Raw genomic sequence first — 13,540 nt, forward strand, 5'->3', positions numbered from 1 at the left:
TAAATGTCAACCTAATGTTCAAATGTGCTTCCTGGAAAAAAAAATCACTATAAAACACTGAATATGTTCAAACACCGAAAATAATAACTTAAAAAAGATTTTGTGATTAATTAGTATATAGGAAGAAATAGTAGAAAAACGCAGAGCTAATAATATTAAAGTTTGATTATTATCATTTGGGTTTCACTCTGGGATCCAAGATAAGATGTTTAAATAGTCCACTGGTTGCACCTCCACAGCAACACAGGTAACTTGGACCTATCAAGTAAGTCTATTTGAGTGCTCAGTGGGATCTCTGAAATTGTCCAAGGCTAATTTTCATGAAGGTACAATCATAAATGTCATCCAAATATATAATTACAACTTGCAAAAGATTATATTTAACTCATTAATTAATGAGGAAGTCAGTCTGATGCCAAAACCAGTGCAAATAAAATTTTGAGTTACAGGGGTTTATAGTCTCTACTAGACAAATTTCATTTGCATTGCCAAGAACAAGACTCATTCGCATTGTTATAGACAGGTAACATTTGCATTGTACTCAGTTTTCTACAATTTGAATGCTATATCTTCTCCAGCTTTAGAAGATCAGCTAATCCCTCTAGACACTGCCAACAACATTCTACTGAAAGGATATCCAGTAATTTTTTTTTTAAACTCGTTTCTGAGTCTTGGATGGTTTTTCCTGAAAAGACATTATGATGATGTCAAATCCATCTAACAGAGATTCAAGTGCTAAGTCAAACTTAAATTCCTAGAATAAAAATTAGCTTTCCCCTAATCTGGTGTCATTAAAATACTTTAAAGGATTCTGTATCTTCTCACATCCAAAAAACATTGACCCTGTCTCCCATAGCTTCTGTCAATATTGATCTTTAAAGGATATGCAAGTAGAACATTCTCTGTTCTAAGTACTTATTTCATATAATGTTTGCTGGCAGTAGCCAAAAGAAAAGGGGATTGTGGACTGGGTCCTGTGACTGAGTCCAGTTGCCTATTCAATTCCATTCTCTTCTTGATTAATAAGTGAACTTCTATATTGCTTCAAGTGTGATTCTGCTGAGTTAATAAACTACCTCTGTTTTTGTGTTTTTGTTTGTTTGTTTGTTTTGTTTTGTTTTTAGCTGCTTTGCAGATCAGGGTGGCCAAAGCAATGGAAATAGAGATGATTGCTCTGGACCCCCATAACATCCATGCACATGGGCTGATAAACTGGGAACTATTTCCTTCTTCCTGCTAAGTGTGTTGACTTCATGGCTGGATCAAAAAGGAGGAATTTGGAGCATTAGTAATAATGGTGGAGCAGCCATACCATCTTTAGACTGCCTCTAAATTTTGTGAGATAAAAATAAATCTTTGTATTGTTTAAGGAAAAGTTATGTTGGCACTATGTTAGTATCAGTTAAATGCAATTACTAACTGTTCCAGGCCCATAGCTCTATAAATTATACTAAGTCATCCACACTGAATCATTTTATCATCACATATCAGCTACTTTTTGGAATAGGAATTCTGCCTTATTCTTAGGTGATGAATACTGGATATAATAACTAAGCAGATGATAAGGTGAATGACAGATATTTGGAACTGATACTGACTATAACTTGGCTATGTTACATTTGTAAATAAGTTTTCTCACTCTCACAGATATGCTGGCCAGTTTTCCTATTGTTATTGATTTAACCATTGCTCCAAAGCAAAATTCTATGTTCTACTGAGCATCATAAATTGTTAATCAACAATTCCTAAACAAGCTCCTTTCTATAGGGACTCAATTTGACTTAATTTTCTTTTCTTTCTCCTTTTTTTTTAACTTTTAATGATAGGAAATTTAAAACACAGAAAATAGTATAAAGAGCAATTACATAATGATCCCACATCAACAAGGATCAATATTGCTTTATCTATTTTCCTTCCTCTTCATCCCTTTCCTGAGTCATTTTAAAGCGAATTCCAAACATCATTTTATCTCATCCATACTTATTTTAGTAGATATCTCTAAAATAAAAATTCCTTTTTTAACCTAACCACACCTTCATGTTCCCATATAACATTTTAAATAATATTTTTAAATACCCCTTTTAATTTTTCATTGTTTTTAAAAGTAGGTTGTTTTTCCACTTTTTCCCAGAGTCTGGATAGTACTGATTAAATCCATTTTGTGTAAATCCAATATGTTCTTCTCTTACAAGTTTATTCTTGTAAATTAGATCTAAAATATTGACCAGATTTAGGGTTGATTTTTTTGCAGGACTACTTCATAGTTGATGCTTTAAATTCTATCAGGAAGCACATAATGTTGGTTGTCTCTTTTTCTAGGATGTTGCTCCTGATGCTCATTGTATCATTTGATCCATTCTTCCAATAGAAATAGAAAGATAGTGATATTCTAATTTTACCGTTACATTTTCATTTATGACCTAGAACACATCTATACAGAATATGTCCCCTCACCAACACTTGGTGAATTTGATAGCATTAGTAAAGGAAAAGGCAGGATAAATGCTGATTTCTTTTCCCTGAATGACTTGAGTACTAAGAAAAAGGATCAGCAAATATTCTATCCTTTCTATTAACAAACAGAACCTCAATTTTGTTCACATGCCATGAGCCAAGTATAACTGAGCCCCAAATAAAATTGGATTTCTATTAGTAAAAAAATATATGAGTATGGATTTCAGGCAGTTAAGAAATAGATTTAGTCACACTTACTATGAATCATAGCTCTGCTTGTTTCTCCAGCCTAGCTTTAGTTCATGTGATTAATGATCATCCTTTTGGCTTCCTATTGTAAATGTTAATTAATTTTTACTTTTCCCATTTTGCATTTGTAAATAGATTATGATAAGTCCAAATCATATATTTATCTACCCCTTCCCCTGCCAACACTCATGCACAACTACACACAAAGTCTGCTTTTAACCATTATTAAATTGAAATACCCAAAAACATTATTTTCACCTATAATTTCTGTCTAAAGTAGAAACAGAAACAAATGGCTACACATAATTCTAAAAGATTCTTTCTTTCTTAAAAAAAATGTTTATTGATTTTTTTAGAGACAGAGGAAGGGAGAGGGGTAGAGAGGTAGAAACATTGATGAGAGAGAGACATCATAGATCTGCTGACGCCTGCACACGCCCACAGGGGATCAAGCCCACAGCCTGGGCTTGTGTCCTGACCAGGAATTGCACTGGTGGCCTCTTGGTGGCCTTTCAACGACCACTGCATGAAAAAATTGTCTTCTCCATTTCACATTTAATGATGGGAATCATTACATTATGATTCCTTAATTTAGTTAGGGCACAATCAATGTATTAAGGTCACACTCCTAGTATGTAGAAAGGCAAAGACTGAAATCCATATGATCTGATTCTAGAGCTGTAGTCTAGTCCCTATACGGGGCTTCCACGTACCATGAAAATCTAAGAGGAATAGGGAAACAAGGGCATATGTATGACCTTCTGAGACAAAACATGCTAGAATTACTTTCAAGTTTCTTGAAGCTCACTGGAGCTTGCTTATTTGGGGTGTTTGAGACCTATGAGATAAATATCTTAATTTATGAGACATAATTCATCATCTACAAAATAGAGATATGAACAGATGCTGTATATTGGATGGTATAATAATATACAGTATCTGTTCATATCTCTATAATAGTTTCATAACAGACTACCATTAAATGAGATAACATAGGTATGGTGACTAAAATAATACATCTCTAAAGCAATGTATTCCAAATGGAATTCCATTCAATTCTTAATAAAATTAAAAATCATTATAAACCAGAAAGCAGATATTTTAAATCAATTAAATCCTTGCTAGTCTCATAGTTGTAGTGATCACAGATTCTGGCCTCATTATTCAAAATATGATGATACTTTCAATCTTTGGTTTATCTTCTAAACTGGACTTTAAATGAAAAGATGTAACATATTTATCTTTAGTTAGTACTTTACAACCTAAGAATCTAATAATATCATCCTAGCCAAAATAATTTGATTTTCTAACTTGTCTCTATGCCAGTTGAGAGCATGATGAAGTGGCTTTAGCTGTGTTAGGGTTGACAGAGATCCAACAAATAACAGAAAAATTTTAGAGACACTGACAGTCTCCGATGTGACAAACATTGAAGAATTATTTGCTTACTGTTGTGGACTGGTTGAAAGCATTAAACAATCAGGTAATTTCTTAGTGATCCAAGTGTTTTTTTGTTCTTTTGATTGGTAGTCTGCCATTTTGAAATTTCGTCAGCAGGTTGTAGGGCTTGACCAATTTACCAACTGATGACACTCATAACTTAAACACATGCGATCAAATTTAGCATTAGGTCCTTGAACAAAATTTGATAAAATTTATAGTATCCTCCTGTCTTAAATTTTCCATTGTAGAATACATAGTATTAACTAACTAAGGATTCACATACTACAACAAAATCTTCTACAGACAACAAGTCTCATGTTGACTTTATGGGCTAATATAGCACTGCATCTAATAAACTATAATCTTAAGTAAAAGGCCTATGCATACATTATGATTCCTCAATTTAGTTAGTGCACAATTGTATGTGATGATCTTAAGAACAACATGGAATATAAAATACTCAGCAAATCATCTTCAAATTAAAAGTAAAATGCTCAATAAAGTAATTCAGTAAAATCATGTCAAAGCTCCTAATGGTTTATATAATTCCTAGTAATGTGTTTATCACATAACAGCAAAGCCATAAAAGTAGCAGTCACTCCTAAAAGTTATTTTCCAAAGTAATCAGCAATAAGGAGTACCATTTAACAAGCAGATGTTCTAAGCTCTGATATGTTATGTTAGTAACCCCAATGGCTAACCTTGATTTACAAATGAATGCTTCTCACACCTGGCTACCTGCCCCTATTCCCTATTGAAATATCTCACAAGCATTTTCTACATGGAAGGAAATTAAGGTAGCACATCACTTTTTGAATCTCAATTACTTATGATTGTTTTATAAAAAGTCTAAGATTATTGACTTTGAAGTCAATAATCAAAGTCTACAACCATTACAGGCAGCTAGTATATAATACTTAATGACTTCTAGAGGTTTTCTATATTAAGAAATATTGCAGAAGCAACAAACACCAATGGATTATAAGTTTTAGCTATAGGACACTTTCCTTCTACAACATTTTAAGTGGAGACTGTTAAAGAAAACCGGAGCGTGACAGTGATACCACTGTAACAGCCTGGTTATTATTTAATAGGAAAGGCGTGAAAGGGAAGACCAAATGGTACAGGCAGGCCGTTTACACAGCTTTGCCAAAAAGCTGCATTTAACACTCTCCGAGTCTGTTCCCCGCTAGTTGATGGGGGAAGGAACTACACAAAGGCAGTTTAGAGGCATGCCCAGTAAGGCCTGAGTGACATGGGAAGCTAATGGCCCATTAATAACATCTGGAAACAGGTAACTGGCCAGGATGGCATGGCCAAGGCAAGCACATGAAACCTAAATATTTAAACTTCCAAACACAGTAGATTGCCCCCTTTCTCTCGCTCTCTTGGCCTCATGTACAGGTCCTCCTGGGACTCCTGCTGCAGGGGGCTGCACTCCCTTGCTCCTGAATGGCTCATGGCCACATTGGGCTCCACACATGGGCATACTGACTTTAATCTGGCCTAAATGCTGAACTACACCCAGCTGCAACATGCAACAGAAACTCTGGAATTGGCCCTATTTCTGACTCTACTGAATTCCCAGCTGCCACTTTTCTAGGACTGGCTTAAGGGAAAGGGAGCTTTGGAGCCCGAGAAATTTAACTCCATGCCAATAAAGCCTTCTTCCACATTCCTCCCTTGGCGGCTTCTGAAAATGCCTCTGCAGTGGTGCCCCAAGAACTTCGCTCCCATAAATGACAGGCGAGTGTCAACCACCGGCATCAACAGTGGTTAAAGTGGTAAAAACAGATTTTATACAAGAACTATTGCAAATGAGGAAAAGAGACCTCACTATAGAACTGGGCTCAATTCTGAATACAGCATGAACAAATGGGGATGCACAGCCATGGAGCAGGGAAGGGGGAAGAAACAGCAGGGGAGGGGAGATTCTGGCTAAATTAATGTAACTGGGCAGAAATTTCATGTCTTTAAATGACCTTTCGTACTTTCCTTTTGACTCAAACTGGCCACATCCACCACCCTGACTCACCTGCCTCCTCCCATACATACCCACTACCTTAATCACTAACACCTCAGGACAGTGAGGTTCTGGTTGGCATCGGATAATCTTAAGAACAAAGGCTCAGGTCTGTTGCCCACAAAGACAGAGTTTCAGTTAAACCAGAGATAACATCTAGGCCTCAGTTGTGTTTCAGCTCCAGAAGGGCCGTACCAACCATACCCTGGTCAATGCAGAAAAAGTGAGGCCATTAGGACCAGATGCAATAATCAACTACCTCCCACCCTCTCACCAACCAATTAATAGAGACCATGACTCTAGCTCCCTTAGTCCTGTACCTCACCTGTTCCCTAGAATCATCAGGGAGCCAGGTTTTGAGCAGTAGTTTACCTGTGATTCTGGGCTTGGTGCTATTTCCTCTACAAATAAACCATTAATTTCTTGGCGATAAACTTCTGTCCTTGTTTGATTGGGCTTCGATGTGCACAGGCAAATGAACCCCTTCAGTTCAGTAATACTGACTTGCTGAAGGCAGAGTAGGGTGATCAAATACAGGGTGTCTCAAAAAAATGTATACACACTATCACAGCTGATTGCTCAATTTTGAAAATGAAACATATTTTTTAACATTTTTTTATATATATTTTATTGATTTTTTACAGAGAGGAAGGAAGAGAGATAGAGAGTTAGAAACATCGATGAGAGAGAAACATCGATCAGCTGCCTCCTGCACATCTCCCACTGGGGATGTGCCCGCAACCCAGGTACATGCCCTTGACCGGAATCGAACCTGGGACCTTTCAGTCCGCAGGCCTACGCTCTATCCACTGAGCCAAACCTGTTTCGGCGAAAATGAAACGTATTTTAATAAACACTGCCCTTACAATTATTCAAAGTGTGTGTACACATATTGGGGGACACCTTATATTATGGATGGGAGATTTTCCTTAAACTGACTAAGCAGGATTTTTGCTAAAATTGGACTAATGCAAAGACAAACACAGAAGTCCAAAGATTAAGGCCTAGTTAAGAAGAGTGCTTAGAGGAGCCTGACTAAATTTTGGTCAAGGAGAGTCTTTGTCAAGACCCAATATAGAAAGGAGATAAATGTATCTATGGCCGTTGGAGCTAGGAGATAGGGAGCAGTGATTAACAACCCATTTCAGCTCCTCTTCCTCTGTGATAGTCTCTGAGATCCACCTGCTGAAATTCCAGAGGCTGTCTATATGAGAAGTTCTAATAATTATTGATAAGGCTGATTTGGAAGTTAATCAGACTTAGTTTTAAATTCTCTCTTCAGCTCTTACTGGGTGATTTTTAAAAAATTAATTAACTTAATTATTTATCTTTTATCAAAGTATAGTTAAAATATAATATCATAAAAGTCTCAGGTTTACAACATTATTATTCAACATTTACATATCTTAAGAAGTGAACTTCTAATTAGTGATACATTTAATAACCATCTGTCAACATATAAAATTATTACAATACTATTGACTATATTCCCTATGCTGTATATTACATTCCAATGACTTATTTATTTTGTAACTGGAAGTTTATGCCTTTTATTCCTCTTCACCTTTTTTACTCATTTCCCCCCCCCTCCCCCTCTTACAAATGATCAGATTAAAATAATTTCTCAAAAGGTATATCTTTGGGTGGCAAACTCTGGTCCCCCTCATGTCCAGAAGATCAAAGTCAAAGGAAGAAACAGATTTGAAAAGATGCAATGTCAATGCAATGAATGAAATGCAATGATAGAAATCAATGGCCTGTGTGAGAACAGCATGGTTTTCTGTGGAGGCCTTAGATAACAGGTAATCAAATTACTTGTTAAAATATTGAATGAGATGAAATCACCTGATTCAAATTTTAAAGCATAGGTATGCCAATCAGGGTTATTATTTAAAAAATGCAATCCTCTCTAGATTGTTCCAAGAGAAAGGGACTTGTAATGGGCCATTAAATGACATTTAATCATTGTGAATACTGATGAAATAAACTAGTCTGACCTTCCTGAAAAATATCCCCAAACCATACTACAGGACTGAGCTGCTATACCTGCTATCATGAGGAAGCTATTTGCTGATTGAGAAATTTTCACTACAAATATTCAATCTAGAATACTGTTCTGTTACAATCAGAAAGCTGCCTGAATCAGGAAGCTAATACTGCCTTATTATTATAACAAAATCAATATTTTATACTCTGCTACTCTCACTCTCCCTACTTAATTAAGTTCTGACACAAGACTTCTATGATTACTACACTTACATGAGAGGCAAGGAATTTAGAAAATGTCATTTTAACTTTCTAGCTTCTACAATTCTAGAAGGCATATTAGAGAGAGTTTGAAAAGGATGTCAAGAAATCACATACACAGTATGAATTATCCATGATAAATAGAGAAAAAGAAATACACTGAAGTAACAGCAAGCAAAGATATCGAGATATGGAACAAAATGGAATATGCAAAAACATAAACATTAATAATATGGCATTAAGTACAGCAGAGGAACTGACTAGAAAATTGGAGGTTACATGTAGAGGATCTTTATTACAAACCCAAGATATTTTGTTCCATGGGTGATCAGAATGTTCTCCTTAAGATTAGATATAAAATGAGAAGCACCGTATCTCTGACTACATTGTTTAATGATTGAAAAAAAGAACATCCCCCCCTTATTAAATCTACTTTTCATACAATCATAATGATATGTTCTACTTCCTTGTAACTGATGCAATAGAGTATAAGCTATTAAAATTTAAACTGTGACAGAAACCTTTCTTTTTTAAGAAAAAGCCAACTTTAGTGTTTATATACCTTAAGGGGTTCTTGCTTTCTTTAAATATATAATTTCTGAGTATTATGAGAATTGTTTGCAGAAAGAATAAAACACAAGATATATATTTTAACCTACACTTTTAGAAATATCAATAGAGTTTTGAAAATACATTTTCAGAAATATGGAGAAATTGAAAATATAAGAAAAAAAGTCCAGAAAATGAGCAATGAATTTTGAAAAGGAACCAAACTGAACCTTTAGAAATGAAGACTATACCAATCCTATATAATAAAAGCCTAATAAGCCAAGTGTCCAGTTGTCCAGTCAACCAATCAAAGTGTAATATGTTAATGATATGCTAAGGCTGCTCAACCGCTTGCTATGATGTGTACTTACCAACAGGGGGCAGGTGCTTTGATTGGTAGGTTAGCTTGCTGCTGGGGTCCGGCCAATCAGGACTGAGTGAGATGGGCAGGACACACCCTGGAGCCCTCCCAAGGTCCCTCCCCCACTGGCCAACCTCCCGAGTCCCTCTCTGGCCCCGATCATGCACCAGTGGGGGTCCCTCAGCCTGGCCTGTGCCCTCTCGCAATCCAGGACCCCAGGGGGATGTCAAAGAGCCGGTTTTGGCCTGACCCCACAGGCCAGGCCGAGAGACTCCACTGGTGCATGAATTTGTGCACCGGGCCTCTACTGTTAAGATAAAACATTATACTTCCAGTTTTAATGTAGCAAGTAATTGTTACTCTCAGTTCAACAACTAGAAAACATAGGTATAATATAAAAACAATATTTAGAAGGCATCAGAAGTCTGGAGAATCCTTCTTCAGGCTAGAAGACTTCCTTATTATTATAACACTAGAGGCCCAGTGCACAAAATTTGTGCATGGGTGCAGTCCCTGGGCCTGGCCCGGTGATCGAAGTGGGAGCGTCTGGTAGGGAATGGCAGGGCCCAGCTGACCTTTGGGCCTTGGGAAGCACCTGGGCCCCTGTGCCCCCGTGCACTCCCCTCTGCCTGAGTCATGGCACCCGAGTTCCCATGTGAAGATGCAGTGAGCACAGCCAGACACCACGGGCTGGGGCAAAGGGTGGGCCTCTGGGCTGCCCAGTGGTGATGCACAGAAGCCGGGTGGGCAGCGCGCTCTCTCCCAGCCGGATGCTTAGACCGGCTCCTAGCAAACCCATGGGGATCCTGACTGGCCCCTGTAGTCCCAGCGGCTGCGGCCCGGCTTACCTGGAAGACACCACGCTGGTGTGGGGTGGGCTCCTCATAGGCACCTGGCACGTGAGTGCAGGGGCACCCCGGTGCATGAGCCCTGGTGTCCTGGGGAGGATAGTAGGGGGAGTGAGAGTGAGCTCGGTGAACACCCTACATTCTCACCACACCTCCATCCCCATCACCCCCAGCCCCAGGTAGTCAGTGAGAGGTTCAGCATGTCATTGACACCTGCCATGTTCCGCACCGCCCCCTGGTGGTCAGCGCATGTCATAGTGAGCAGTCGAACTCCTGGTCTCCATGTTGAACTCTCGGTCAAAGGACCACCCGAGGGGACAATTTGCATATTAGGCTTTTATTATATAGGATAAGGACTACATTAATTAAAACTGTACAGAGGAAGAGACCTTTTAAAATGAGTTGATGCTTGCTGGCTATTTTCTTTCTGAGGGCATCTACATATGCTGGGTTCAGAGTAAAGACCAAACTTGGCAGCCATCAATATGACCTCAAATCATCTCCATAATTACCTCCCCATGAGTATGGGATGCATTTACAGACTTGCTTTTATAAAATAGAACAGAGCAGAATGGTATGATGTAATGTAGCTTCTGTGATTAGGATCTTAAAAGATAGCTGCTTCTGTTTAAATTTCTTGCTCACTTATCCATGGGGAAACAGTTGCTATATCATGAGACATTCCTGTTAGAAGGCTCATCTAGTGAGGGGCTAAGGTCTGCCAACAACCATATGAGTAAGCTTGAAAGGGGAACTCCCACCACAGTTAAGCCTTCACATGAGACCACTGCCATAGCTGTATTAAGGTTTGACTAAAATTTCATGAGAGACCTTGAAACAGACGAGCCCAACTAAATGATCCTTGGATTTCTGGCTCACATAGTTATGAAGTAATCAATTTTTGTGTTTTCTTTAAGTCACTAAAAAAAACCAGTAAAGTTCTTTATTATTTAGCAATAGATAACTAGTACAGGGATCAATTCATCTAGAGGACATGATAATTTTAAAGGTCTTTTAAAGGTCTATGCAATTTATAACAATCTCAAAATAAATGAAGAAAAAGTTGTGGAACTATAAGGAAAATGCCCAAAGCCACAATTAAAATCTGAGACTTCAATGCCTGTTCTCAAGTTTAAAGAACAATGACTTAATTATCAGAAAGACAAGAAATAACAAGTGTTGGCAAGGATGTAAAGAAAAGGGAACTCTGATGTACTGTTAGTGGGGATGTGAATTGGTACAGTCACTATGGAAAACAGTACAAAGATTCCTCAAAAAATAAAAATAGGGCTACCATATGACCTAGCAATTCCAATTCTGGGTATTTACCTAAAGAAATTGAAAACACTAATTCAAAAAGACATATGTACCCCTCTGTTCATTGTAGCATTATTTACAATTGCCAAGATATGGAGACATAATAGGTGTCCATCAAATAGATAAAAGAGATATAGTATATATACAAATGGAATATTACTCAGCCATAAAAAGAATGAAATCTTGCCATTTGCAACAACATGGATAGTCCAAAAATGTATTGTCCCTAAGTGAAATAAGTCAGACAGATAAAGACAAATACTGTATGATTTCACCATTATGTGTAATCTGAAAAAAAAAGAAAAAAAGAAACAAACTTATAGATACAGAGAACAAACTATTGGCTGTCAAAGGATAGGTGGATGGGAGGGTGGGCAAAAAGGTGGAGGGGATTAAGTAGTACAAAATAACAGTTATAAAATAAGGAATATAGTTAATCATGTCCAAATAACTATGTATGTTGACAGATGATTAATAGGCTTATTATGGCAATAACTTCGTAAGGTATATAAATGTCTAATCACTATGTTATAACTTGAAATTAATATAATATTATATGTCAACTATAATTGAAAAAAATTACCTGACAAAACAGAACTACCATATGATCCACAATTCTACTTTTGATTATCTGAAGAAAACAAAAATACTAATTAAAAAAGATATATGCACTCCCACATTCATTGCAGTTTTATTTACAAAGCCAATATATGGAAATAACCTGAGTGTTTATCAACACATGATTGAATAAAGAAAATCTATTTGTGTGGAGATGGCCATAAAAAATGAAATTTTGTCATCTGTGACAACATGAATAGAACTTGAGGGCATTTTGCTAAGTGTAATAAGTCAGATAGAAAGACAAGTACTGTATAATCTCTCATATATTTGATCTAAACAAACACAAACAAAACAAAAGCCAAACATACAGGTAGAAAACAGATTGATGAATGCCAGAGGCAAGAGCTGTTGGGTAAGGCAAATAAGTGAAGGAAGTCAAAAGATACAAATTTCCAGTTATAAAATAAATGGCATAGAGATGTAATGTACAGCATGGTGACTATAGCTAATAGTTGCATATCTGAATGTTGCTAAGAGGTTAATTCTTAAAAGTCTTATCACAAGAAAAAGAAAATTCTATAAATGTATAGTGATGAATGATAACTAGATTACTGTGATGATCATTTCACAATATATACAAATATTTAATCATTATGTTATGCATTTGAAATAATGACATATGTCTATTATACTTCAAACTAAGAACAACTATTTTCCAGGAGCCGGTCCATCCTTGCTGTTTCAAGGGACCTGGCATATATGGCATACTGTTCTTAATATGTTTGCTCACCTTCTTGGCACTATGTGTTTTAACCAAGGTCACCTCTCTGAGAAAGGTTGTTTCCCCAGGTAGGGATTTTCCCCTGAAGTTAGGGAGGGAATAAAACCCCTTAACTAAGTGCCAGGCGGGTAATTAATCACTTTAACTACAAACAATCATGCTTAAGCTACATAAACTTTACTCCCTGGAATGGAGATAAGAAACGCCCTAACCTTTGGAATAGAGATTGATAGGATTGGAATCAACTGGTATAAATACAGATGTAACAAGACAACAGGACACAGAACCCAGACACAGAACCTACACAGAACCTAGAGACAGAAGAACTTCGCTGGAGAGAACATGGCAAAAGATCCTGGACAGAAACTGGCCACACAACCTACAGACAAAACCTAGCGAGAGAACATGGCAAAAGATCCTGGACAGAAACTGGCCACAGAACCTAGAGACAGAACCTGGCTACAGAACCTGGATAGAACATGGCAAGAGAACCTGACTAGAACCTGGTGACTGAACCTGGCTGGAGAACCTGAACAGAACCTGGCTGGAGAACCTAGCGAGGGAACATGGCTACAGAACCTGGCTGGAGAACCTGGAGAACCTAGCAAGAGAACATGGAAACAGAACCTGGCTGGAGATCCGAACCAGAACTTGGCTGGAGATCCAGACCAGAAGAGGAAGGAAAGGCATTCCTTCTTCGCCGACTC

This window comes from Myotis nattereri (assembly GCF_964212035.1).
Source record: "Myotis nattereri genome assembly, chromosome: 5".
Taxonomy (NCBI): domain Eukaryota; kingdom Metazoa; phylum Chordata; class Mammalia; order Chiroptera; family Vespertilionidae; genus Myotis; species Myotis nattereri.